Source organism: Crocodylus siamensis, chromosome 5 (genome assembly GCF_052110815.1).
Source record: "Crocodylus siamensis isolate JL-2025a chromosome 5, ASM5211081v1, whole genome shotgun sequence".
Taxonomy (NCBI): Eukaryota; Metazoa; Chordata; order Crocodylia; family Crocodylidae; genus Crocodylus; species Crocodylus siamensis.
In genome coordinates, this window is record NC_143399.1 from 47858500 (window position 1) to 47886041 (window position 27542).

Sequence of the window (27542 nt, forward strand, 5' to 3'; positions counted from 1 at the left end):
TTTTGACCCCCCCTGTGTTGTAACACATAGACGTGACAGATTTTGCTTTTAAGAATTTGGGGTACAGTTCCCTCAAAACCCCTGCACTGATCTTGAAACTTGGCAGGTTTCATGCTCTCAGCAGAGGCTACCATCCCTGCAAGTTTCATCCAAATTGGACAAAAAACCCCAAAGTTATAGATATTTAATTGATTCCCCCATTATACCCTATAGCTGGATCGCCAAGGCAGCTCCGAAGCTTCAGAGCCGCTTCATCTGGATCAAAGTGGGAACCCAGTCTGGAGCTCCAGATCAGATCCCTGGCATCCAAAGCAGCCAGATCCAAAGCCAGATCGAATAGCTGCCTACTCACACAGGCCTAGTGCTCAGTGCTGCCCTAAAGGCAGCTGTCTTGTGTCCTATTGGGCAGTTGGCATGTGCAAAGTAGGAGCGAATAGATGGGATGCACTTCAGAGCAGAGCTCCCAGGTGCAGCTAGAAAGGGTGTTGATAGATCCTTACTGTTTAATGTTCATAATTATTAAGTATTATTCTTAAAACAGCAACATTTAGAGGTCTCGTTCAGGCTTAAGCTAAACTGGGCTAGATGCCATGCTTATTTAATAGACAGTCTTTATCTTAAGGAGTGTATAATTTTAGTTTAAGACAGGGGTGTCCAAATTATTTCGGGCCCCAGGCCATATCTGGAGTATGGGGGCTCCTCCTGGGCCAGATCCAGAAAGTCAGCAGCATCTGCGGTGGGTCTGGGGGTAGTGGCAGCAGCATGGGTTGGGAGCCATGGTTAGGGAAGCAGGTAGAGCAATAGGTAGCAACACAGGCCTGGGAGCTGGTGGCAGTGGCTGGATCCAGGGGTGGGTTGCAGTGGGGCAAGTGAAGGCTGTATTTACACAGCTGTTGCTTGCCCCACTGCTGCTGATGGCAATGGACTCCAGGGACTCTGAATTCTGCAGCAGGGCACCTTCAGCGGCCACCCCCAACTTCTGGTAGCCTCTGCCCATCTACCGTTGGGCTAGATAGATTGGTTGTCTGGGTTGGATCCAGCCCATAGGCTGTATGTTTGTCACCTCTGTTTTAAGACAAGGCACAATAGGCATGTGAAAAAAATAAGGTAAGCGTGGGAGACAGAGCAGCAGCAGGTTTTTGCACAGACCAGCTGTGTGCACATTTTGTAGATGCAGCTTATTTGTTTAATGGAGATAAATAAGGAAATCAGTAGCAGTTGTTATAGTTTACCACCTGTTTTGCTACGATCAGCTTGGCAGTGCTGTCAGCCTCCCCCCCAAATCCCGCCCCTAACACAGCTCTTCACCACAAAAAATATCTGTGTGAAGGTACTATAGCATCCAAATGTGAAATGCAACCACTTAACCCAGAGTTTATGCACAAAGCAGCCACAGCAAGGAACTCTGGATCTGCATTACAGTGATCATTGTTTTGCTTGCTGTGGGATCTCTTCTAGTAAGAAACTCTTTTGACTTGTTTTTATCTGTACTTTTTAGTTTGACAGCTGCACAAAGCAACATTGCTGTGCTATGACATGGGTATTGATATCCTTATTTCACAGGCTAAGCTGAGGTTGGAGTTCCCTGCTTTCAGGATTCTGAGCCTGAGCTAGGAAGCACGTGGCTTGTAGTGCACCGCACTGTACATCTCTTCGCACAGGATAGTAATGTAGCAACTAAATGGCCCAGGGATTGTTGCCATGCAAATAAGTGCTTAAGGGCTGGATTGTGGCTTTGGCTACAAGAGGAATAAGATTTACTTTTATTTCTTGGTCCAGCTGCTTTGCCTGAATTCTAGTTCTAGGACCAAGGGTGCAGAGAGAGAGAGAGCAGCCTCTACCCCATCCTGTCCCCATGAGAAAATGGGTAGGAAGGGGTAGAAATGGCTGGATGTGAGATCAGGGGAGATAACTGTATTCTTAACAGTTATAGAAAAGTAAGCAAGAGGGGAGCATAGGATGAATCATAACTCTTTACCTTGCCATGAGGCAGTGCAGTTTACAACACAGTTTCTTACCCCAGGCTGAACTGTGTCTAGATGCAAGTTAGTGATTTTCAAGCTTCTTTGGCCACATAGCTCCTTTAGCTACAAAAGATTGCTGCTCACACCCTCTACATCCAACATGTCTCTCATGCTCATTTCTTAGGAAGAGTATTGACACCGATGTCAAAAGGAGGCAATTCCATATTGACCAATTAAAAGTTTCACTGCCATTATTAAAATTCAAGGATGTATATCTTAGCAAAGAGCTTGCATACCCCTGGTAGTACATATACCCCAGTTTGAAAACCACTGGCCTAAGTGATCATGCTGGTCAGATATAATAAGGGAGGAAGAGGATTTAGAAAACCATCCAGGATGGGCAGGCAGATTAGATTTACATGGACAGGAACAGGTGCTAGCATAGTATCATAAGCATGTGTACTTGAATCGTATCAGTACAGGCACAGTAGAAAAATATTTAGGGAAGGGAATTAGTGGAATAACTAAGAACAGGACTTAAAGCAAGATCCAGATTGTTTCCACGGGCACCTTGATAGGACTTAGGAAGAATTTAGGCACCAGAGCTCCAAACAGCAATTGCTCTGCAAGCCACAAAAATACTAGGAACCTAAGTTCCTGAGAGTGGCAGGAGTTCAGGCACATCTCTGTGCATAGGATTTCCTACTGGCAATCTCTAGGCACCTTTTTTACTTCTTGAATCACTCTTTGGAGGTGCTTCCTTTCCCCATTGTCTGTCCAAAGAGAATGCTGGGTGCCAAACTACCTACCTGGATTGCTTTCCCAAGGCACCTGAGTCCCCCTCTTCATTAGATAGAGTTCATAGGTACCCAGTTGCAATAGATTGTCCTCCCTGGGCCACATAGCTACCTTTTAGATATACCAATAACTACATTTAGGCACCTGCATGACCAAACTGAATCTGACCCTCAGGGCCGAACCTAGGGGAGTGCAGGCCTGGGGCAAATCAGCCTGAGTGGGGGCCCCCTTAACACTGTGCGGGGCCCGTGGGACCCCCGCAAAGGCAGGGTACGGGCTGGGGTCTCCCTGGTGCCTGGGGGTGGAATCTCCACACTTCTTCCATGGTGCAGGGTAGAGCTGCCAGCACCAGGCGGGCCCTGCGAGAGGGGCCGCAATTGCTCCGCCTGGCTCCGTGGGGGCCCCTCAAAGCACAGGGCCTGGGGCAGTTGCCTGATTTCCTGTAACTTAAGGATGGCCCTGCTGACCCTCAATATTTTGGCTTCCAATCCTGTTTTTAATTTCTGGATCATGTTTTCTTCCTCCCAGAGAGGCAATGTCAGATCCTCAGCTGGTAGAAACTGGCACAGAAGTAAATGGAGCTACACTGATTTATACCAGGTGGGATACTGGCCCACCAACCTTACTAAAGCCATATTAACTTACAGCAGCTGAAGAGCTGGCCCTGAAACTTTACATTTAGCTAAACAAAAGATAAAGTTACAGAAAAAGCAGCAAGAAGGAGAAAAAAATGCTAAGAAGAATGAAATATTATTGTGAACAAATTCTTAGAAGAGTTTTGCATTGCCTGGGTCATTTATTGCACACCTGGTGAGCTCTTCTGGAAAGAAAACATCTGGAAATCTTTGAAATTAAAAGGAAACACAAGTTTTCCTTCCACAACATAAAGAGTTATGGAGAGAGCTGAGGGGATGTGGATGTGTTTTATTATGTGCTTTGAAGCACTGGAAATTTTCGGTTAGGTTAGTAAATAATTCAAAAAATGATTTGTGCTGGCCCATCTGAGATCAGGTATTGCAGGAATAAAGAACAAACCCCTGGCATGACTGAGCACAGTAATACACTTTTATTGCCAGCCACATAATCACCAGCTTCCTGAGGTACATTATTAAAAATAACAAGGTTAGTACTAGCTGCTTCCTCAAGTCAGCGCTACTGATACCAGCCATCCAGAGCCCTGGTTTGTGAGCCATTCAGTAAATAAAGCAGTGTTTGGGACTATTTCATTAAGGCTGTGCCAACCATACAGGCAGGTGAATTCCACTTGGGCTGTCAGGAGAATTGCCCAAAGCAAAGCAACGAGGGACCATTCACCCCATCTGGGAGTCGGAGAATTGGACAAGAGGGTAGGATGAAAAATAAGAAGGTCCAGTACCTGCTGGAGTTGATGACTTGGTTTTCACCTCTGTGGCACTGTTTCCTGTATGTTGTTTGCAAAAAAACCCTCCAGCCTCTTTGTCAGGCAGATATGCCGTAGCCGCCTATAGAGAGAAAAAGGGTGATGAAGAGATTAAAACTTTTCATCTCATGGTGGAGGGATATATTTTTGGAAGATTCAGACTTTCTGTGACACAAGCATTTTTGAGCCCGAGTTTCCCAAGAGTGTGGCACATCTTGGCTGGGCTTCTTCCCTGCCCTTGTATTAACTCCTTAAACTCCCATCCACATAGTGGAGTTCGGTGCCTTATCTTCTGCACTGGCTTATGACATTATAGTGTCAAAGGGAGGAGGGGTGGAAAAAGCTGCAATTCAGAGAGCAGTCATCAGGTACCCAGCTATTATTGGATTCCTGTGGGGATAACACTATAAAAATGATGTTCTGATTTGTTCATGCATTAGCCTACACCAGTGGTTCTCAAAATAGGACATTAAATTCCCTAAAGAGGGGCTAGTAACCCAGAAGCAATGAAAACCTTCTCCTCCCCTCCCCCCCACCCTCTCTTCTGTTTTGCTGCATCATTTCCACTCAGCAAAACACAGAACCATCTATTGCCCACAGAATACTCCTTCTGCATCCCAAATGTACTCTACTGCAATTACATCACTCCTAGCAAAAGTGAAATAAACCTGATTATGCTGATCAGGTTTCCTAAAGAGTCATAGAAATTAGAAATGGAAATGACCTGTTACACCCTAGTAATATAATTACTTTGTGATTGGACCACCGAGGATTTCAGGCACATTAATGAATGAAGTTGTACAGCACCCTTGTGCAATCAGTTAATGTAGTTATCCCCTTCTGACAGGTGGGAAACTGAGGCATAGTGATACAAAAACTCAGAACCCAGAGCTTTCAAGTCCTGCTTCTATCATTCAAGAGGTACAAAAAGGCAGGTACTGGTACAGAGCTAGTCTAGGACAGCCCTGTCAGAGAGAACAATCCAACGCATTCCAAAGTGCCACCTCCACTCTGCCAACCATCACCAGAAGGGGAGGAAGAAGGAATAAGTGCATGCTGTATCTGCAGTCTGCCACATTGACCGTCTAAAATTAGACCATCCCTGGTGCCCTCATACTAATGGTGTAAATTAGAACAGCCTCTGGCCTGTTTTAGTTCATGTTGGGGCTGGCCAATACAGAACCAGAGAGCCATAACCAATGCCACCCTTCTCCCATAACTCCCTTCTCTTTGTTGGAACAGAGCTTGTGTGACAGGAGTACTGAAGTATGAGACATTATATCCATGAGCTCCTGCTTTCTCCCTGCTCTGTGGTACAGCAGCCCCTCTGTTCAGCAGGGCTAAGGTGCGTGTTTGGATCTAGATTCCACAGTGCTGCTGTCTCAAGCACTGCCCTGGTGGGGTTCCAGCTGGCACGGGGGAAAATCTCACATGATCAACTGCTCTTACAAGATTTTAGCTACATCCCACCTTAAACCATAGAACAGATGACTTCTAACATTAAAACCCATAGGGGATAGGTTTAGACCTTATGTTCTGAATTGATCAGCCCCACAAATATGCAGCGTTGTGGACCTACGGATCAGGCTGTGAGCTACCTCTAATAAAACGTGCACAGCAGAATTCAATTTGCTGCCCACTGTCATCTATAGGCACCTTCCAGCTTTATTTATTCCACAATGGTTAGATTTTTGTGAAGCTTTGGGTGGCTTTTGGGGGAAGAGCAACGAATCATCCCTCTACCATTATATCCCCAATGCTGGGACCTTCCACTTTTATTCCTCTGCTGCTCCCTCCCAGTCTAAATGGAGGGACTTACAGCAGTAGTATTCTTTACAGCTCTCCTGGGGAGCTAGGGTCCCCCTTGCTCAGGATTGTGCTTCATTGACTCAGTCTTGCTGCATCTCTCTGCCTTATGGTGAATAACAGGCCTGGATTGTTATCCCTTTACACTGGTGACTTTAGAAGGACAACTCATGTGAGCAGCTGCTTCCTAAGAGGGTCACCATTACACCCTTGGATTATGTCCCCTATATGTACAGAATACACCTACATTTTACAGACCTTCCATCCCATTTACACTTTATATTCTCATTCTCTGTAGCTTCCCCTTGTATCATTTCTGTCTTCACCAGCCTTAGCAATGCCCCTCAATTTAGCAGCCCCTGTAAATGGTAGAAATACTCTCTTAACCATCTTTCTAGCCTCTCAATGACAACATTAAATAAGACTAGGCCTACCACTGATCCCTGTGGTGGCACCCCACCAGTTAGCTCCCCCTGCCTCTTATAATCCTGTTCATCATTACCATGCTTCTCTGGTGTACCAGCCAGTTTTCAATCCATTGGAGAGTGCTCATCATCTCCAGACCCGTAGGAATGAATTATTCAAGGAAGATTGTGCCAGGCTTTTCTGCGTTCTAAATACATTATACATCCATCACATTTCCTTCATGCTCTCATTTTGCAATCCATTAAAAAGTTAATTAATTTTAATTTATGGCTCTCTGTATTGATGTCTAGAATAGGCTGTAAAAAGAAAACACATCAAATTCTGTCTGAAACAATCACACAGCCAGGGGCTGGGAGGGGTGCAGGATGCACTGGTGGGAAATGGTTACTTAGCAGAGGTGGTCTCCCTCCCTCTCTCGTATTCCCCACGTAGTTTGAGAGCTACATTCTTCTACCTGAACTGTTCTAATAGGCCATTAATATGGTCTCTGTTTCCACATCAGGGACAGCTACATGTCAGAGCTGTTATGAGAACATGACTGTAAATGTGTCCAAGCTATATATTTTGGGCCAATATTTTCACACCTCCCTCAAAGAGGACTGATTCAGACAAAGGTGAAAACTGTCTGGGGTCTTAGGAGCTTAAGTCCCATTTTTAGAAATGACTTTGGCACTTAAGTTGCTTTGAAATTGAATGGTTGTAGGTACCTGAATGTACAGCAGGGCAGGGGGGAGAGCTGGGGTCTAATGTAGTCAGAGCTGGCCTTAAGGGTGGGTGACTGCTCAGAGCACCATAATCAGGGGGCACCGCACCACACACACACACACACCACTCTACCCCCACCCTGGCTGATCCTCTCCCCACACCTCCAGCCACTACTCAGGAGGAGCCAGGCCAGGCAGTGCAGGTGGCTATGGGAGCACATTTCCTGCCCCCCATGGCAGTGCCAGAGAAAAGCCCACAGTGCTGGGGACCAAGCCAGGGATGAGGCCACCTATCTGGGTGGCCAGCTGCCCCAGCCTCCCTGTTTCCACTTCCCTGCCTGACTGCCTGCAGCAGTGCTGCTGATTTTGGGAGGCTGGGGGGAAATGCTGCCAAAATGCAAATTTGCCCAGGGCACCATTTTCTCTAAGTTGGTTCTGCATGTAGATGCCTCATTTGTATGCACAAATTCAGTTTAAAGGTCCATACATTTGCAGGCACAAATTCTAGACCTGATCTTGAGAAGCGTTGTGTGCCTCCTGGGTGATGCTGAGCAACTTCTGTTCCCTGTGGAATCCAAGGAGTACAGGGTTGCTGCGTATGTCCCAGCTCTTGGAAAGTCTGTCTCCGTTAGCTCATGTCGAGACCCATTGAAAACCTGCCCCATAATGTGCAAAGTGCCTTCAGATCCTTTGTGATGAAAGGGTACAGGGCCATGCATTTAAATGTGTCTGATGCTTATTATACCAGTCATCATTATCTAAATTCCCATGTATTTGTTGTTGTCTCTGATGGTATACTTTGTAGACTCTTTGGCCACATCCAGACGAGAGTGGATGTTTGGTTCTCCAGGGACAAGTAGTGGCGGTGCACCTTGCGCCACAGCTACTTGTCCCCAGGGAACGCCTGTGTCACATGTGCTTTGGTGTGCAGAAAGTTACCCTGGGTGGGGTAGGAGAGACTGGGGCCAGCACTGTGCTTACCAGGGGTCCTGGGGGCCTCCTGGGGCTGTAGCAGTGGCGATTCTGCCGCACAGAGCCTGGCCAGCAGTTGGAGCATGGCTCCAGGTGTCCAGCTCCACTTTTAAGCAGCATGCACTGCCTGTGTGCACGCTGCTCCACTTTCACCCCCCACCAATTTTTTTGGCCTCTGAGTAGGGATCAAAAAAACCCATGGGGAAAAAAGGTGGAGCAGCGGACACATGGACAGTGCACCCTTGTAGCATGGAGAACATCTAAATGTGCGGTATGTGGTGCTGCAGATGCTTTTGCAGTGCCACATACCACATGGCCATGCTCATCTGGACATGGCCTTTGAGGTCAAAGCCCAATTTCCCTATGCGTGTTTATATAGCACCTAGTCCCATGGACCCCTGCTCCCTCTTTGAGGTCTCTAGCTGTCACTTTAAAAGGAGCAAATTAGAATAAAACACAGTAACTGTAAGATATCATTCTTTAAAAGGAAGACTTTTGGATATATTCCCAACCTTTTCTTATGCATAATATGGATCTGATCTGGATGTTTGGCAGACTTTGAATAGGTCTTGTCACTGTCCCCTACCAGTGGGCAATCTCCATTATACACAGATGATTGCAGACTGCAAATAATTCATTACCTTCTGTTTGGGAGTTTAAATAGGCTCTAGGAGCTCAGTGGAACAGCTTCCATTATGTGCCTTTGCAAACTTGTTGAAAACTGCTAGTCCACTGAGTATATTCTACTGGCTTTTCTGCATCAGAACATCATAGTCTGCTGTCTATAACCCATCACACAGCTCAGGGACATTGTTAAAAACAGGACATGTTTCAGCCTTCTGTTTTTCTGCTCCCGAATAGGGCTAGCTCCCTTTGCCCTCCCCTTTGGCAAAAATCCCATCACCTCATCACAAACTCCTGACAACAGGAGGATTCAGTAACACATAATGGAAATTTGGTTTTCTGTTCCCTGATTTTGACACATCCTCTAGTATTTAAAGGCCCCTGGTGCATAGTGGTTAAAAGATAACAAAACGTGAAATGCCACATTGAAAAGGGAACACCTTGGAGAACACTTAAATGTAGCTTAATTACATTAGTTATACACCAGTCAAGGGGATAATTTACCATCTTGAGACATATGTTTTGCTCATGACAACAAGATAAAAAACCAAAAACAAACACAGACTCTACGCATGCTGCTGTTTCCCTAGGACTTGGAGATGCTGCAATCTGTGTATCTGTCTGACAGAGAGAGAGAGGAGTTGTCTGTAATCCTCCAGTAGAATATGTAACATGTCATGTCTTGTACTGACGGTGTGACTGATGTGTCTGTGGATTGTGGGCAAGCTGTAGGCCTCCCATGGGCCTTTTCATGGATTACGTCATTTTAGCTCCAAGGGATTGATGAAAACCTCAATCCTGCAAGCATGCAGCCAAGTTAATTTCATGCATGTCACCGAAGGGCGATTTTGTGGATAAACACTGAGAAGGGACTGGGAAGATCTAGGTTTAATTCCCATATCTACCAGAGATGCCCTGTGTGACTTCAGTTCCCAATCTTCTGCTTCTACATCACATCCCTGTCTCACATTTTCATCTTGTCTATTTAGATTGTAAATGCCTTAAGGAAGAGATTGTTTCTTGCTACATGCTGGCACAGCATCGAGCACAATAGCCCTTTGGTATTGACTGGGGCTTCTAGACACCACCATAATAAAAACAGTAAGAGTAATAATAATAAAATATAATTCTACTGAACTAAGTGTGACAGTTCATGTCAATAAAGTAGATCAGGGCTCCTGCACACATCATTTTAGTAAATTAAAATCAAGCACCTGCTAAAAAATTGGGTATTTCTGACTATTTTTAAGGGTGGCAAGAACCCACTGCACCATCTGCGTTTATTACATTGTTCCTTCCCATCTGGATAGATAGTGGCTAAAGGCTTTTTCAGAGTCTGGGTACTGGATGATTTGGGAGCATGGACAGAGACAGACACAGGTTTTTTTGCTGCTGGGGCTCATCTGTTTGTGAGCCTTGTATTTTGCTATAGGGATGGTCTTCTCTTCTGTGTTTGCAGAGGATCTACCAGAATAGAGCCCCCAAACCTGATTCAGGCCACTAGGTTCTTCCAGAGTACACATCATTAATGCCACTAATGAGACAAAAATCTTATTTTCCCTTAGGAAAAAACCTTGCCCAGAGGAACCCATGAAGGAGCTATCAGATGAACAGAGGTCTTAGGAGAAGGTTTTTATTGTTTGGACCATGTATTTCCCTGTGTGAACAAATCAACTTGTTACCATAGCAAATCCAGGAACAAATATTTTGTTTGACCACTAAGTCAATTTGTCACAGCTGAGGACTGGGTGTCATATTTTATTACTGATTGAAGATGTAGTCCCTTTTGGTATCTGAGAGCACGAAGCCAGGGCCACTTCTGTTTTTTTGACTAGCCATTTCTGTACTGGACTTTCTATGAGGCGGTCATGGTTACCCCAGAAACTTCTCAAAGCAGGGAATAGATGTGTATTTGAGGTGGACCTGGATTCAGAGCTGGGTTTGTGATACCTCCACATTCTTGAATGCTTGGGGAGGTAAGGCTTTTCATCTTTAGCACCCTTCCAACCTTCCTGGCCAGGGCACCAAAATTCCTAGTTAAGTTATGCCTCTGACAGGGCAGGTCTTTTCTGACCTGGGGAACCCCAAGCAGCTTTATCCCCGAGTGGCAGAGACTGTGTTAAGGGCCTGTCTCTCATTTGATGTATAGCAGCTTGAAATCAATGGAGTAATACTGATTTCTACCAGCTGAGGATCTGGTCCCATGTGACAACTAAAATGCTGCTTCAGTATCACTAGTACCTCATCAACCCACTAAGACTATTGGGAACAGAAAGAACTGAGATTACTGAGGTGAAAAGTGGTACACAGCTTTCTGGGCATGTCTACACTGTTAAAAATACTGCATTAGGGAGTGTTGCCATGAAGCTGGGCCTGCCTAGCCATATGCACATAACCCCCTGGCACCTTAATACGGTGCTGGTTGTATACCAAAAGCTGTCCATCTTGGGTGCGTGTATTGGCCATATGCAGTGCAGAGCTAATGGCATCCTTTTGGGTTGAATATGTGCAAAGCAGGAGTGCTGTGCTTTACTGTAGTGCTCTCTAATGTGGTCTTCTGATGGTGTAGACAGGTATCTTCAGTTGCAGAAGGCCACATAAGCCCTGCGGTATAAGCTTGAACTAGGAACAGATTACTCTGGCTGCCAATACTATCAATCCAATACATTTCAACAGTACTAAATTCGCTACAAATAAGAAAAATAAATAACACCTCTCAGCATTAAATACTGGGAAACCCATTTAAAAAACTGTGTACACAGGGAAAGCAAATATATGATTAAATAACATCTCTAACATTATTTCTATAAATTGCTTCTCTAAATAACACAATGCAAAGGGGCCATTCAGTACTGATTAACCTTGGCTCAGAAAGATTGTTTATATCTGATCATTACAATCAGCTGATTAAAAATGAATTAATTCTTACAGGAAACAATTTCTGGACAATGTCTCTTCTCATAAATTCAGCACCAAAATTATGGAAATACTATCTATAGTATTAAAGAACTAATAGAGCCTTAAATCACTATAAAATCCAAAGTATGAATTCTCAAGACCAAGAACTCAAACTCATAGTAACATATATATTTAACAATGTTATCTAGATCTTACAGAATGCTTCTTATTAATAAATCTCAAAATACTGGCCAAATGTGGTCAATGTTATTATCTCCAGTCTACAGATGGCAAAAATGAGACACAGGAAGGAGAAGGTAGTTGCACTAAGGGGAACTATAAAGAAGTGGTGGAGTCAGGAAATGAATCCAGGTCATATGACTCCCAAAGTGGTGTGAAACCATGAGGCCATGGATGAAATGAAGCCAACTGAAACCAACACATTACCCAAAATAAATCTTTTTTTCCAGAGGAAAGAATCAGTTAAGTTCACTCCTTGGGTGTTTATACATGTGCTCTGGGGCAGGGGCGTTTTAATTAGAGTGGCTCCGAGAGCTGCTCTAATTAAAGTGCCTGCAGTGTTTCATGTATCAAGTCTCTGCACTTAAAAATGCTGGCGGGGTCACTTTAACTGAAGTTTGTTTGATGAGCTTTAGTTAAAGTGCCCCCACCACCATTTTTAAGCATGGGGACACTAATACATGAGACACTGGAGTCTGCTGGAGCACTAGCAGACTGTAATTACCAGGCTTCAGCAGACTCGATTAATCAAGCCTGCTCTGACATGCTGTAATTGCAGCATGTCAGAGCAGCCTTGCTGTTCGTGTATAGGTATTGCTTATGTTTAACTCCTTACCCCTTCTCATTCCCATGTTCTAGATGAGAATGAGAGATGACCCTATGGTTAAACATGGCATGGGGATACCCGAGATGTACCTTCCATTCCTGCTTGTGTCAAAGACTGCCTGTGTGACCTTGAACAAGTCAGTTAACCCTCTCTGTTTCTCAGTATTCTCCTCTGTAAAATGGAGCTAACATTTGGCTTCTTCAAAGAAAGGTTAAGAAGCTTAATTCACAAATATTAGAAAGTACTGTGAGACTGTCAGGTGGAAGGCCCACAGCACAGAAGAGTGAAGATAATCAGAGTGTCCAAGACATCTGAAAGCTGCTCTTTGGTCATATTGACTAGCTTGAGAATCTGGCAAGAATGTCAGATCTTAGCCAAGTTCCTGCTAAAAGAGCCTCAAAATATGTAGGCTCTTTATATCCACGTGTTCCAAGTGTAAATTTGGGGAGTGATGGGGAGTAGCAGACTAGGTATGTAGGCTCAGAGCTTGCCCCTAGGAGGTTTAGGCTAGAAAGAACTTTGGGTCAATGTGGCAGAGATGTCATCTATGTGGATGTCAGTCTGGGCCAGAACAATATGTCTTGGGGAGGTCAAAATCCTGGGGAGCTTTCACTACAGACTTGCTTTCCCTGATGGGATGATAGTTACAGTTCACTTAAGGTGACAATTCAGCTTAAAAATGACTTGTGGTGGGCATTTGCAGGAGCACTAGCAGATTGCAAACATGTCAGTCATCACAGAACACTAACCCAAAGGGGTCAGCAATTAAGTGGAATCCAGATGTGTGTTTGAACTCAAATGTGAAATTTCCCTGCATTTAACTTGACGTTTAGCTTTGGCTGCAAAAAAGGAACCTGAGCCCCTTTCTGTCTTTTCCTCCTGTTTTCTTCACTCAGCTTTTGTTCACCCTTCTAACCTCTTCATCTTGGACCTTATAGGAAAGTATGCACACACACACACACACACACACACACACACACACAAGCTCCCTTCATATTTGCCAACCATGCAAACTCTTTGCTTCCCAGCTCTTAGTCTGTCTGCTGCTCCTGTTCAATGGAAAGTCCACTTGTAATGCAGCATTTACAATATTGCAGTCATTACTGCAGTGACAGGCTATAATGTCAAAGACACAGTGTTACCACTCAGAATTTATGACTTCACTACAAAAGGAACAGCCCAGGGAAACTGGGATGTAACAGGGGTAAATGATAGGAAGAGGCTGATGAACAAATAGTCTTTTTTCACCCCCTCTGAGGCTCCCAAAAATGCTGTTTGAAAGAAGTCTGCCCCCATGGCATTTAGCACAACCACTAGAGACCCCTGGTGTATTTGGTAGTGAAGGTTAGATGAGCCATTAGTTTGACGAACTATAAAATATTGACTCTGTTTCACTTGGCTGCACATAAAACATCTAAAGCCATTTCTGAATGATGACTGGTCATTTGTCTTCATCTTCTCTCTCCCTGTATCAGCTGACACCCCTCAAAGAACTGTCCTTGGTTCCCTCTTATTTCCCTGCTTCTCCTCTGCTTTGTCGACTACCTCTTTTCTGCGCAAGATTCCCAAGTCTGCTTGTCTGCCCCACCCTCTGCCTGTCTGTACCCCTCTGTCTTTCTCTCAGACTCTCTCTAGCTGTACTGCCACTGGCTCAAGCTCAGTCTCTTCTAAAAAGTGTGTTTCCTCTTATGCCCACTCCTCGTTGTCCTGCACTTTTCTATTGACAACTTGATTGCACTTTCAGGCTTCCAACTCTGGTGTCACTTCCTTCAAGCACCAAGTCCTCACAGTTCTTCCTCAGTGTTATTACCAACATCTGCCTCTCCCCTTGGTAAATCCCATGTTCCTACCTACAACATCTTTTGCCTTGACTACTTTAGTTTTCCCTTCTTTGACCTCTCCCCTGCTCAGTCTTATGGATAATGCTAGAGCCAAAGGGGTCATCTTCTCCCTAGTAATGTCTGAGGACATTACTCTTGTATTGCTTTGTTGGCTTCCTGCCTTTCACTGCATTATAGTCCAGCTCTTACAGGCCATCTTTGTTATTGTTCTTTTCCACCCTCTTCTCCTCCTGCTTTATTTGTTGCTTCCACCTTCTGTTTCTCTCGTTCCCTGCTTTTTTTCCTTTTTTCATGGACATTAATAGGAGTTGAGCACTAAATACTTCTGAGGATTTAAGGGCATTAGGTGTCTTGATACCTTCTGAGGATTTGTGCCTCTGTTCATGAGGGTCATAAGCAATCTGTGTTCACTTTCTGCAAGAATACTTCCTACTATCTTCACCCCCAAAAGCTTTCCTCCATCCTTCTTACTTAACTTACTGGTAACCTCCTTCTTAGCCTAACATTCTTTGTCTCTCTCCTATATCATTGGTTTCTCTCGCAGAGGGCCAATGAGAGACTGTAGTTCTGCTTTTCACATGCTGTAGAAGCAATGGGTTCTGCCAAGCACTTCATATGTGTTTAGCAGGGTCAGGAATGACAGCATAAGGAGCCTTCTCCCTCCGAGGTAGGAGTCAACCAGAACACCAGCAGCAGTGCACAGCAGAGCACAGTGATCCCTACTTCCTGGAGGCACACTGCATGCAGCCATATGCAGGAGGGCCACATGGATAGACAGGGCCACAACACTACCCTGTTATGTCCTAGGCAATGGATCCAGTATACCAGTAAGCTGCAATACAGAATAATGTAAACTTTAAAAGGTATAAGTGGTACCTTGCTATCCCAGTGGCCTTCCAGCTGCTAACCAGCTGCAACCTCTGGCCCTGACATGATTGGGGCTCCCTAGTTTGGGCCTCCCCAGTCTTAGCAAACCAAAGCTAGAGCTTTTAGTCACAGATATCAGCATGCACTAAGAATTCACTCTGACCAACATTCTGATAAAAACCTAGGGTAAAGTTGTGGCCTGCGCCTAAACAAGGGTGCAGTAACAGTAAGGAAGCTCTTTAAGGCTCTTTCTCTATCTTGTGTCCTTGCCTCACCTTAACCGTACATAAAGGCCTTGCTTCCCCCAGCACTGAAAAGAAAGACAGCAGCTGTCTGACAGTTCACAGCAGCAGAGCAGGAGGAGGGGAGAGGAATATGTATACAGTTACAACCACAGTGGGAAAATTAGGGAGGCAGAATGCAACTTACCTGCATTGGAGTTTGGCCAGGACATCAGAGTTAAAACTGTGTCCCCTGCTCGAATGTGCAAGGCTCTGTGTAAAGGGCCAGACATCTGGTTATATGCCTCACCTGAAAGGTAACACCTCCAGCAGCACAGTGCACCCTAACCTTAGGTTCATGTGTTGGCCTGGAATCGAAACAACGCCACATACTCAGGTCATCCTGTCTACTTCCTACAGCTTCTTGGGTTATTCTTGGAGGTCTCCACCCACATTCCACGCCTACCAGGGTGTGATATTTGACTGGATCACAGCATACGATGCTATGGCTGTAGGCAACTGTCTGACATCTTATTAGAAATTGTTACTCCCAAATGTTTAATTTCCCTTTCAGGCCTTTTGCTAAGTGTCAACAAAAACGTACAAATGTAATAATCCCCCAGTATCATTATCCTCCTCTGCAAGTTGCTGGCTGATGCTAGCAACTATTGGAAAACAATGCTTCATGTTTGATCCTCCAGCAAATCCCTACCACTCTTTCTCCTTGTTTCTAATTATCAGGGTTTCTGTATTAATTAAGGCAGAGGCAGAGCCTATTTCACAGCATCTGGAAGGAACTTCAATCCCAGCCCCTTCCAAAATGCAACAACAAACACAGAAAAGTGGCTCAGAATATTAGTTCAAACAAGACTCTGTAAACCAACACTGCTCAGATGTCAGGGTTTCCTAACAAGGACAAGTAGAAACATGCTCATAAATGGACTAATGGAATCACTATGCTTCCACAAGCGGCAGGGAGGGAAATACATCTTCTGAAGCACTTGGAGCTCAATTATGCCTCTTCCCTCTTACAGCTGAGCTGCATGAGGGAAGGGGAGGATATGTGTTATTGGTTACCAAAGCCAAGAGAAGCGCCAGTTCTGACTCATCATTGTGCTGTATTTCCTTTATGGTTAAGCCAGCCCCCTTGGCCTGCAGGGATGACATGAAACCCACCCTCTGGAACACTCACTTTGAAGTAGGGAGCTTCTATGGTAGACACAGACCAGTTCCACTAGTTCTGTGCTCCCTCCATGGCAGCCCTGCATGCAGGGGCCATTCTGGAGGAAGCCAGAGACAGGGGTGGATTTGGGAAGGAAAGGAGCATGGCAAAGGTAGATCTTTGAGTCTGCATGGCCCCAAAAAAGGTCACCACTGTAGAGAACAGCTCAGTCTACACACCGTTTGCTACAATCTCTGAATACAAAGACCCCACCCTCCTCGGAGGAAATAGGAAGGGGAGGCAGAAGTTTGCAGTGAGATTGCCTGAATTAAAGGGATAAATTAGGTCTGTCTGTATACTTGAGTGGACAGAGAGCACAGGGGGTGCCCTTTTCTTTCTCCAGGACAGGGTGGCCTGATGGCGGCAGGCCTATGCAGTCTTGCAGGGCTCAATAAGAGGGGAGAAGCTGGCACTGCCTAGTGCAGAGAAAGGCATAAACAGAGCCCTGATACCTGTGCTGCTGTAGCCTGGTCCACTTTGTAGCATGCCAAAGAAATCCACAGTCACCCTAAACTTGGGACAGCCACTTCCCCCCAGTCCAAAGAGGGTGCAAAATGCCATGCCTAGGGTGAGCGGAGTTTGGAGATGTCTGCTTTCTTCACCCACTCTGCAATGACATGCAAGACACCACAGGGGCGGAGCAGCAGGGTGTCTAATGCTGGGGCTCCTCATCAAGCAACATCCTCTGCATACCAGAAGCAGCTCAGCAATGCTCAGGACAGAACTGACCCTGTTACAAGGAGGTGCCACATCTAGAGCACAGTAGCAATCAGCACGGTGAGCAATACAGTCTTACACACTGGAATACTGGGAGATACCCCTGGCCTTTCTTCTATGGGTGTGCTGAAGGGGAAGGGTTACTGCTGAGCCCTGGAGGATGACAAGTATCTTGAATAGTCATCTGGTAAGATGAACACTGAGCAGTGCCATAGCAACAAAGTTTGGTGCCCAGGGCAAAGCCTGCAACGGCAGCTCACCCTCGTCCTGTGTACAGATCAGGGGGCACATGCCCCCCCATGCTTGCCTGGGAGTGCATGCAGTAGTGGGAGCTGCCCTTCCCCAGTCCCCGTGCCCCCCCCCCAACAAGCTGCTTGTGGCTCCGTCCTGCGTCTCGCCCCAGCTGGGCAGCGTCTGTTGGCGCCCCTTCAATTCAGCACCTGGGGCAGTCTCCTCACTCATCACCCCACCCTTGCTATGGCACTGATGCTGAGGAACTGAGGATGTTTCCATGTTGCTGGAGCATGGAGTCTGCAGATGGGCCAGTTTTTTCCCTGATAGTTCCTGAAAGAGTAGGGAGGGAGAGGGGGAGGAGGGTGACTTGGCCTTTTCACAGCTCTTCAAAGGTTGCTGCCTCTCTCCTATTGCACCAGTCTGCATCTTTACTCTGGGGGAGGAGAAGTGGATCCATGAACAAAGACTGACTTTCCAAGCTGAGAAAAACAGTCAATAGCTTTGTGATTTCAACAGCTTGAGTGCTGCCAACATTTGTACATGTGTGGCTACTCCTTATGGCCGTCATAGGGATCATGTTAAAAAGGAGCTTTTTAGTTCTATTTTTGATTTTAAAAACTTTTATTCAAGGCAAAAAGGCTCATAGTTCAGGTGAAGGGCATTTGTTTGCATGGGATCAGTAGACTCTGTGTGTGTGTGTGTGCGCGCGCGCGCGCACAAGCGTGCACACGTGAAAAGGCTATTGGCAGCTTTCCCACCTGCTGCTGGTTATTTCATGCTATGCACTGTTGGTTGGGCTTTGCTCTTAGAGGCAGTGCTGTATCTCTGTGAGATGGCTCCCATTACAGTGCCACAGCTGTCACACTGGACATATTGTGGGGATCAGAGAAGTAGAACATGAGGGAGCTGCTGTGGGTAACATGTAAAACCTCTTCCCAGACCTCTGACCAAATATTGTCACCCTGCCTGTCCAATGTTTAAATCTGGACAGGACCTCCTTACTGTGATATTGACCTTGGCAAGACCAGAAGGTCCTTGGGAGACAAACAGATTAAGGGCTAGCTTCTCTTTTACATCTGAGTCCATCCCACTTATAGGCAGCTCCTTGCCTTGCCAGCCTTGGGGCTGCCTGTGGAAGCTGGGTACTCATACTTTTCCCTTCCAGCTATAGGAGCCAGGAAAGCCAAACCTACTCCTTTGTACCATGCCTGGTGAGGCAAGGACCCATTCCCACCTGCTGCCAAGTCCTGCTGAGCTCAGCCTTTGGAAATTTGAAGACATGCTGAGGTTTCTTATAAATTTACAACCCCCTCCTTCCCCCCACACACTTCCCATCCACATGGAAAGCAAAGCCTACAAGATAACACTTCTCTCCCTTTGGGGAACACTAGACCCAAGCCTCCATAAGGGAGGCAAATTTGGCTCTACAACTGAACTTACATCCATGGCCATCTCTCTCCTGGGCTTGAAGTGGCACTTGGAATTTGAACCCTCCCAAGCTTTGACTATGATTGAATTTAATGTTCTCTGTTATCAATGGGTGGGAATGGTGAAAAGAAGCTGGCTTAACTTTTAGCAAAAAGAGAAAAAGGAAAAAAAAAGAAAAAAAGATTTAATTTAGCTGTTAGAAACAACTTCCTGATTGTAAGGATATTATGTATTGCAACAGGCTACCAGGGGAAAGTATAGAATCTCCTTCAGCGAAGGTTTTTAAAGAGCAGTTTATACAAATATCTGTCAGGGGTGGTCTAGGCATACTAGGTAGTGCTTCAGGGGAGGGGGTGCACTAGATGATATCTTGAGCGCTGGGGCAAACCTATGTGTTTATGATTCTGTGAATTAGGATCTGGCTCAGATTCAGAGTCCATGATCAGACCCATCTCTGCTTCTCACATCACCATTCACTCATACTTATAGGCTTATGTTTCAGCCCCAGACATAGCCGATAATGCCAGCGCTAACCAGGTCCCCTTTAGTCTGCTAATGGGCATCATAGTTTAGCTACATACTGTAATGAAAACAAACTGAAATTCAATAGACATACGTGCAAAATACTGAGTAGGAAGAAAAGTAGTCAGTGCTAGAGACAGCATTTACACAGCAGGCTGACTGAAAAAGCAAACTGGGACTGGGATTCCCCAGAATTGCTGCTCTCTTTTAATAAATCTTTTAACTGGTTTATACTGGAGAATAAAGCACATGTGGTGCCTATGCTAGATCCAAAATGTAGGGCTGACCTGTGGGTCTGACCTGGCCTGCAGACCAGCCCTGTGCCACTCATCCAGTCCAAAGGGCCAGTTTATTCTGACACCCCTGACATAGGGTAAGGAATAAGATGTTTAGATTTGACAATTCTCAACTGCTCCTCTTCTACAGGACTTTTAAAGCTGCTAGTTAAAAATACAGAAAGAAAAAGGCACATAATTTAACAACCTTTGTCTGCTTAGGTGAGCATCAGATAAATACTTGAGGGATCATTGAGTCTAATCTAATCTATTCAAGTACTTTATATTCAACTATTTTATGCACCTCTAACACATCACTGTGATACAGTGTCTAGGAGACAGTATAAAAGCAAGAGTAGTTTCAGAGGATCATCCTTTATGTCAGTCACTGGTGCTTTGCCTCTCTACTGCTGAAATGTGTGTAAAGCAATAACATTGACAACAGGAGCTAAACCTGGGCCTCTGGATTTAAAACCATTAAGATTTGCTAGCCTGAGCTCCATTAGCAGAAAGGCAGCTTGGATTCAGAAAGTTCTGTGGTGTCCAGCCCCTGGTGAGAAAAAGGGAACCATAATGTATAAGCTTGGGTAACACACTCATACAGATTCTGGCTCCATCTGGGTAGGTCTGCTCTCATAAACCTAGGACACATCCAGCCCCAGTTCACAAAGCCACAGAAACCCCTTGCAGTGAAACCTGTGAAATGCTACTGTGCTAGAAGGCAGGATATGATGAGATGCTGTGCAGGGGGCTTGGCAGTCCTTTACAAGGCGCTCTCTGGAGAACAGTGCTTGTGGGAGAGGTGGGCCTCACAAGCAGCAGGGCAGAACCAGAGGATTTGCACATGGATGTTTGTGTCTTAGAGGAAGTGTTTTACTGTCCGGGTAGCCTGCCATTTGGGGTACACATTGCCTTGGGGATTTGACCCATAGGGAGACTGGAGAAAGTTATATCACTGTCTCTACTAGAGGTTTCAATCAGTGGAAAACTAGTCATTATTTTTCTATTGCAAACATACAGGAAGACCACTGGAAATTTCTCTGATTTCTCATGTAGCTTAACATGTTAAAAACTGCACAATATTAAATAAAATGTAGCACCATCTCTTTGCAGAAAGAGGTAGGACCATCTTCATCACGGAATTCCCAACAGAACCAACTTGGATTTAATGAAAATTTTCTATCCTCCTTCAGCAGTTGTATATATTTGCTGTGTATTTCCCCAGTAGCTTTATTGAATCCCCTTATATAGGTAGGAAGCTGTAATTTTCTGTATGACAGCAGCAGTATTTTTTTTTTATCTGTAATCCATGTTCTTAGGTTCTGAGTTATTTTTAAGGCCAATAAATCCAAAAATGTTATCTTCTAATTGCTACATTTTGTGTTAAATACATAAATCCTCCCATTTGGGCTTGTATAATGGAAAGTTCTCCGATATATCTCACACATTTTTGCAGTTCCAGTTTTCTTATTCACTACATCAGTAATTTTATTATAAGCTTGAGGAACAAACAAAGTCACATCTGGAGCATTTAGTGAAAAAGGGTTCTAGCCAATTCATTAAGACCCTGAAAGGTGCTGTCTCTCTGAATTGCACTTACATCTACGTTACATTTGGAAGAGAAAATAGGGTCCTGTATCGCTGGAAGGATTTAAAATAACTTGACTCACAGAAGTAGTATCAACAACTACTGTATCAACAACACAGGTGGGGAGGCTCAGAAGACCATTCTGACATCTCCAGAAAGCATCCAAATATATCTGGGATGCAAAGCCAAATATGAAATCTGAGGCCTGATTCTCCTTTCAGAAATACCTATCATTGGAAATAGCTTCATGATTAAAATCTGCATTAGAGTAGAACCTGTGATTCATGAATTTCTAAGGCTGGTAGGAATTCCCTGTGACTGTCATTTATACTGTAGGCTCTTCTGTGGTAGGAGTTGTCTCTCAGATATTTCTGGATAACGTCTGTCACACCTAGGGTAATTCTGACTGGGGCTCCCAGACACAACTGTAAAATAAGTGATGCAACCCTGCAGGATCCTTATCACAAGCTCATTTGCCCATATCCCTATGAGCAATGAGCTTGGCTCCTAGCCTAACAATTACAGGGTGAGGTTTTGTGCCCTTGCTGATGCAAAAAATCAGATTAAATGAACATAAAGGTGCTCTCCAGCCTTAAAAGCCCTGAATCAGTGTCAGTGACAAGTATGCTATTTCTGTAGTAACCCTCCGTTTAGAGGGGTGAAGAGAAAGAAATCCTATTTGTGCCCTCTTCCTTCTTTGGCATGGAACAGACGGCCTGAGTGAACAGGCAGCCCTACAGGAGAACCCGGTTGTTTCAAGGAGTAATTTTAAATTCACACACAGTGCTGTGTGCCTGCTGGGAAAATTCATTATGGCAACGCTTCTTTAAAGGAAACTGCAGTGTAATATAAAAGAGATTCTAATCACTACATCTAATTACAAAGGGGTGTAAATCACCTAGACTTTTTTTGGAGAGTGTCTTAAATATAATAAAAAAGAATAATTAACAATCAAAGGGAAACTGCCATCTTGACAGTTTAACGACAGACTATTTTGAGCCACTGAAAACACAACTCAGCATTTCAGTGCCTGAGAATGGCAGGAGGCTGTAAGAGTTGCTGCCAAGGAAGTTCTGTGGTAGTCTTGCTATTGTCTACACCTCCACCTGAATTTTTATTTAAAAAATAAGAATGAGATTTCCAAAGCAGCCTCATTTTGATTGGCACTGGATGCATTAATCCTAGAATCATAGAGAAGTGGGGCTGAATGGGACTTGCAGAAGTCACTTAATCACATCAATAGATTTTGGCCCTGTTCTGTAGGTCCAAAAGTGCAAAGCAGCCAGAAAGCTGGCTTATTAAGCCAATTAAATATAATAAATTTTAAATTTATAGGTGATGCCCCCAGTTAAGTGGTTCCCTGACAGAACAATGCTTCCATCTTGATGTAAAGGCGTATCAGCAATGTAGCTATGGCATGATCCTTGAACAGTCGATTGTAGCCATGGGGAGTGGGCACAACACAGAGCAGCCCTGAGGCTGCTTTAAGTCACGACAAGGCCTGAATTGATCAATCCCTACTCTTCATTCTAGATCAAACACAGCTTGTCTGTGCCAAACCCTTTGGCCTTGAATGTAGGGAGAAAAGAAATATTTTTGTTTTTCATGACTATTAATTTTGTAGCCATACAGGACTTTCTAATGGTCCCTATGCTGCACATTGTAGCATTCAGACCTCACTGGGAGGATGCAGTCAGCAAGCAGGGCTTTCTGCAGCTGGAGCTTGAGGCTCACAGTAAGTTGCTGAACAATTCTGATTCCTTCCAGAAGAGGGCTGTCATTCACACACAGACACACACTAGCCAGCTCCTTACACTATTAAATGTGGAAGAGATCATTTGACAATGGTTGTCAAATGGCGAGTCAGTATACAGAAATGCCATTAAAGCTCAATATTCTGCATCCCATAGCTCTTCAGTAAGGATGATACCACCCTGTATTTACAACAGCACTTGTCATAGGTACCACAGCCACCACAGAATTGCACCACCTCTTTAATGCTAGTACCTAATGAGCACATAGAAAAAATATCTTGATTAAAACTGAACCGAGAACTGTGGTTTTTGCCTGTCATCTCTTGTATGTGAGAATACATGCTCCCCATTATAAAGGAAACATCTTTGGTAAGGCAGCCTCAGAGAAGGACTAAGAATATTAAACTGAGAAATGGAAATAAATGAAAAGACAAGGAGTATCCAAAAGAAAGTGAAGAGAAGAAATATGAGGAACAAAGTAAACTCATGGGCTGGGGCCTGAATCCCTCCAAACTCCCTCAGACTTGGCCTGTAGTTTTGGGTGTATGAAGCCATAGGACTGGGGTTTAAATATGCTAATAAAATCAAAGCTGAGTGCCTAAGCCATAACCAGACCTGCTATTGCCACCATCTGACTGACCAATGCAACCTCCATCCCATGCATCCTCCTTCATTTTGCTGGGAACTGCACAATCACATTTGCAAAATATGCTAGGTGATGATGATGACAGTACTCCTTGAAGACCCTAACTGACTGCAGGGCCCTATTGTGACCAGTATACAAACATTTTGTAACAGGGAATTCCTGGCCTGGGGAGCTCATAATTTAACATGTTTTCACAAGAAATCTGTGTCTCAAAGCATTTTCAGATGTGTGTTGGATCTTAGGGCCCTAACACTTGTTGGCACCTTCCTGTGAATTTTCCCAACAATGTGGCTGTGAGTCCTTTCAGGTTTGGTTAACACCTGTTTAACTCCAGTGTAATGGACAGGTAGAATAAAAGCAAGCTTAATTTAAAAATGCAGTGCCTTGCCCTGTTGGTACATTGTGATAGATCACAACGCACACCACGGAAGCCCTCCCAAAAAGTCCTCCAGGAAAATCAAAGACAAACAAATATACTATTCCTGGTATTTCTAAGGATGAAAACATACCTTTTCAAAGAAGAACACTTCCAGGCATTCCCTATCCATCATAACAGGGCACAAGCCCAATTTTAAAACAAAATCATTTGCAGGTCACTTTTAAGACAGAGATATTTATCAGTCTGATGTTCTGGCCAGCGGCAATGGGGCTGAAACCATACAAATAACTTCATGATGTTTTCTGTTCAGAATGCCATGCAGGGTATAAATGCATGTATAAATGGTTTGGCCATTTACTGTGTGTTGGGTACACTGCAATCTCCTCATCTTCAGGAAGCACTAAAAGAACCCAAGACAAATGAAATGACTATTTTAGACATCTGGCAAGGGATGGATTATTGTCTCTCACTCATGGTATGGACCCTCTTCATTAATGTGCTAGGTACAGTACAAACAAAAGTATCATGTTTCCTACAGCTGTGACCCAATGCAAGTGCATGGCTGCAGGGTACTTTAAAAGGGCCCTGATCCTGTAACTATCTGAACCCTTATAATATATGGGGTTCTGGGGGTTGCCCAGCCAGTGCTGGAGGGTGGGACAGGTGGAGTGGAGCCCCCCAACGTAGGGGGCTCCAATCCACCCCCCCACCCCATCATAGGCTGGGGAAACCCCAGAATGGGCCTTACTCCTCTGCCTTCTTCCTGTTCAATTGTGAGACAGCACTGGGAGCTGGGGGCCAAGGGATTAGGGCTGGGGCTGGGGGGGGTTGTGGAGCTAGGGAAAGAGGCTGCACAGATGCAGCCTTTCTCCCTGAATTATCTCCAGATTGGAGCTTGATCCCCGACCCTCCCATTCCAACAATTAATGTCTATTGGGTTAGGAGGATCAGTCAAACTCATGGTGTTAGACCAAGGAGCTGCACTTGTGTCTGCACCTCTGATAATTGATGCTTTTTGGGTATTTTGGGTGGGCCTGACTCCTGCTTGAATGTTTCAGTTTGGCAATACACAGAACTGGCCACTTTTAGCAATATATTATCTTAACAACACAGTGGCATGAATGGGAAAAATAGCATGTGACCATGTCATTACTAACTGTATCATCCTGCATACACATAAGTGGACTACAGCATGGTTGCACAGGCAAGCTGAACAGCGGTATCTCCTAACTTCTGAGTGCATGAATTTACAACCTTTATAACTTCCCTCTACCAGAGCTTTTGGCACATAAACGATATACAGGCTACCCCTAAATCCATGCACAGGCGACAGGCAATTGGTTAGTTTTTTGTAGCTTTCACAATTAGTGTGGATCAACAAGACATACTTGAATGTGGCTTTGCAAAGTGGCTTAGGAAGGGTAGCAGAGGAGACCAACTGGAATAAAACACAGAGGAGATGCTTGTGATGGGAGTGGGTCACTGACGTTGACAGTAAGGGTTTTTGCAATGATCAAACTAGAGCCCTTAGAAGGCCTCCCTCAATCCTTGTTATACAACTGATGACTGGTATGGGCCTGTGTGTGCTATGCCTGTGCTGTGCAATGCAGTCTAATCTCTATATCTGTCAAAGCACCTTTCAGTAGCATCAAACTTGTTGGAAAAGAGTAATACAGAGAGACCATTTTTCACAGATGAAATGCCCATAGGGAGTGGACCTTGTTGGGGAAGAGAGATGGGACTTGTTAATTACAGAAAGGAGCTGTAGCAGGGGAAAGCCAGAGGACTGCAGCATAGGAGCAGGCAGCACAAACCTCAGCTGGGGTGGAATTTTGCCACCTCAGCACATCATTTCTGACAGACTGTAAAAGGGAAAATTTTATCTCCTTGTCAATGTGTATGGGGCAGAGAAATGAGTAATGCATATGGGAGAGGAGCTGCAGGAAGCTTCTCTGCACAGCATGATCTACAGCCCTCTTAACTGGCCTATTAAGGCCAAGAGACCTGGGGCTGGACTAAAAGTTAGTGCTCTCTAAACAGCAGGGCAGAACAATTCTGTTCCCACGCTTCCTTCTGTTTCTTGAGTTGCATCCTCCTCTGACAGCAGCCCCTTCAGCTGATACAGAGGGGAGATGGGGATATGGACACACTTTTCTGAAGATGCAAGGGACCTGTGCTTTGTTCCACCACCTGGGAGGTGAGGATTGGACCAGAGTGAACTGGAGTGCTTCTGAAGGGGGCACCCCCTAAACCATAGCAAAATGGAAAGGCATCTCTTACCAGAAGCACATAGACTTGGGACAGAATTACTCATAAATTGGTATAAGTGGTCAGAAACCTGTTCAGATCTGTAACATAACTGAAGTTCAGTGCACATCAACCACTTTCAAGATGGCCAAAACCAGTTTAAGATAAACCTGGATGGATGTAGTATCAGACTTAACCGATTCAGGTTAAATTGATCTATTGAACTTCTGTCTCAGATCCTCTCCAGCTTAAAATTAACTCACAATCCCCCAGCATCTCAGGATGCTTTGCATCTCTCCTGCAAGCTCCCCCTCGCAAGGTGGGTGGCTAGTCTGGGCCCAAGCTGTCTGCTCCAGCCCAGAAGGGATGCATGCTCTAGCAACCCCTGGCTTCTGTCCTCGGCTACTGCAGGCACATGGCTGCATTTCTAGAATAAAAAGTGAATGTCTGATCACTTGCTTATCGGTTCAGTCTATGCAGCTCAGACTACCTTGCAAAGATTGAGCTGATTCCGCCTCAGGCTTTTTGACTTTCTGTACTTAGCCATAAAAGCTCTAGTGCATGTGAGACAGTGCACATACATAGAGGAACAATCAGTCCCTGCCTTCAAGCAATTACAATCTAAATAGATAAGGCAAAGGGAGTGAGGGGAAATGAAAGTTCAGTGAGGCAGGAGACTTGGTCAAGGTCACCCAGAAAGTCACTGGGGTTCCTCAGTTGCAGTCCAGTGTTAAATTCACTCAGCCCCCAGAATAGGCTTCACATTTCTGTACTACCAGGCCTTTACGTTGGCTCACACCCCTCTATCTCCATATATTTACTATAGTCCCCAGATGCAGGGCTCACAGCCTGGTGCCTCCCAGGTGCGAACCTTTATCTCAGCTTCCTAGTGTGGGGACAAGAAGGGAAACTCATCTGAAGTTCCCTTGGCAGGATGGAACAGAGCTCTGTAATGCCAAATCTTTGGCTTCGGAATGTGGGGTGCATTGCACCATTGTTCAAAAAGGGCTTCACTAGGAAAGCATCCTCAAAAACAGGGGAACATGCCAAAGTGTCTTCTGAGAGACTTCTTCCACATTGAGCCTCCAAACCACCTCATGGTGGAGACAGGCCATCAGATCATACCCTTTCCCCCAGATAGCTTCCATGTCTGCCGTAGTAAC

General features: G+C 44.9%; 1 protein-coding gene across 1 annotated transcript in view; it reads right to left on the reverse strand.

Moving 5' to 3' along the window:
* TNR (tenascin R) overlaps positions 1 to 27542 on the reverse strand; it is a 350459-nt gene that overhangs the window by 181837 nt on the left and 141080 nt on the right. Inside the window, exon 2 of the mRNA XM_090048819.1 lies at positions 4138 to 4243. The gene's annotated coding sequence lies outside the window, so the exon portion shown is untranslated. The remainder of the gene's footprint in view (positions 1 to 4137; positions 4244 to 27542) is intronic.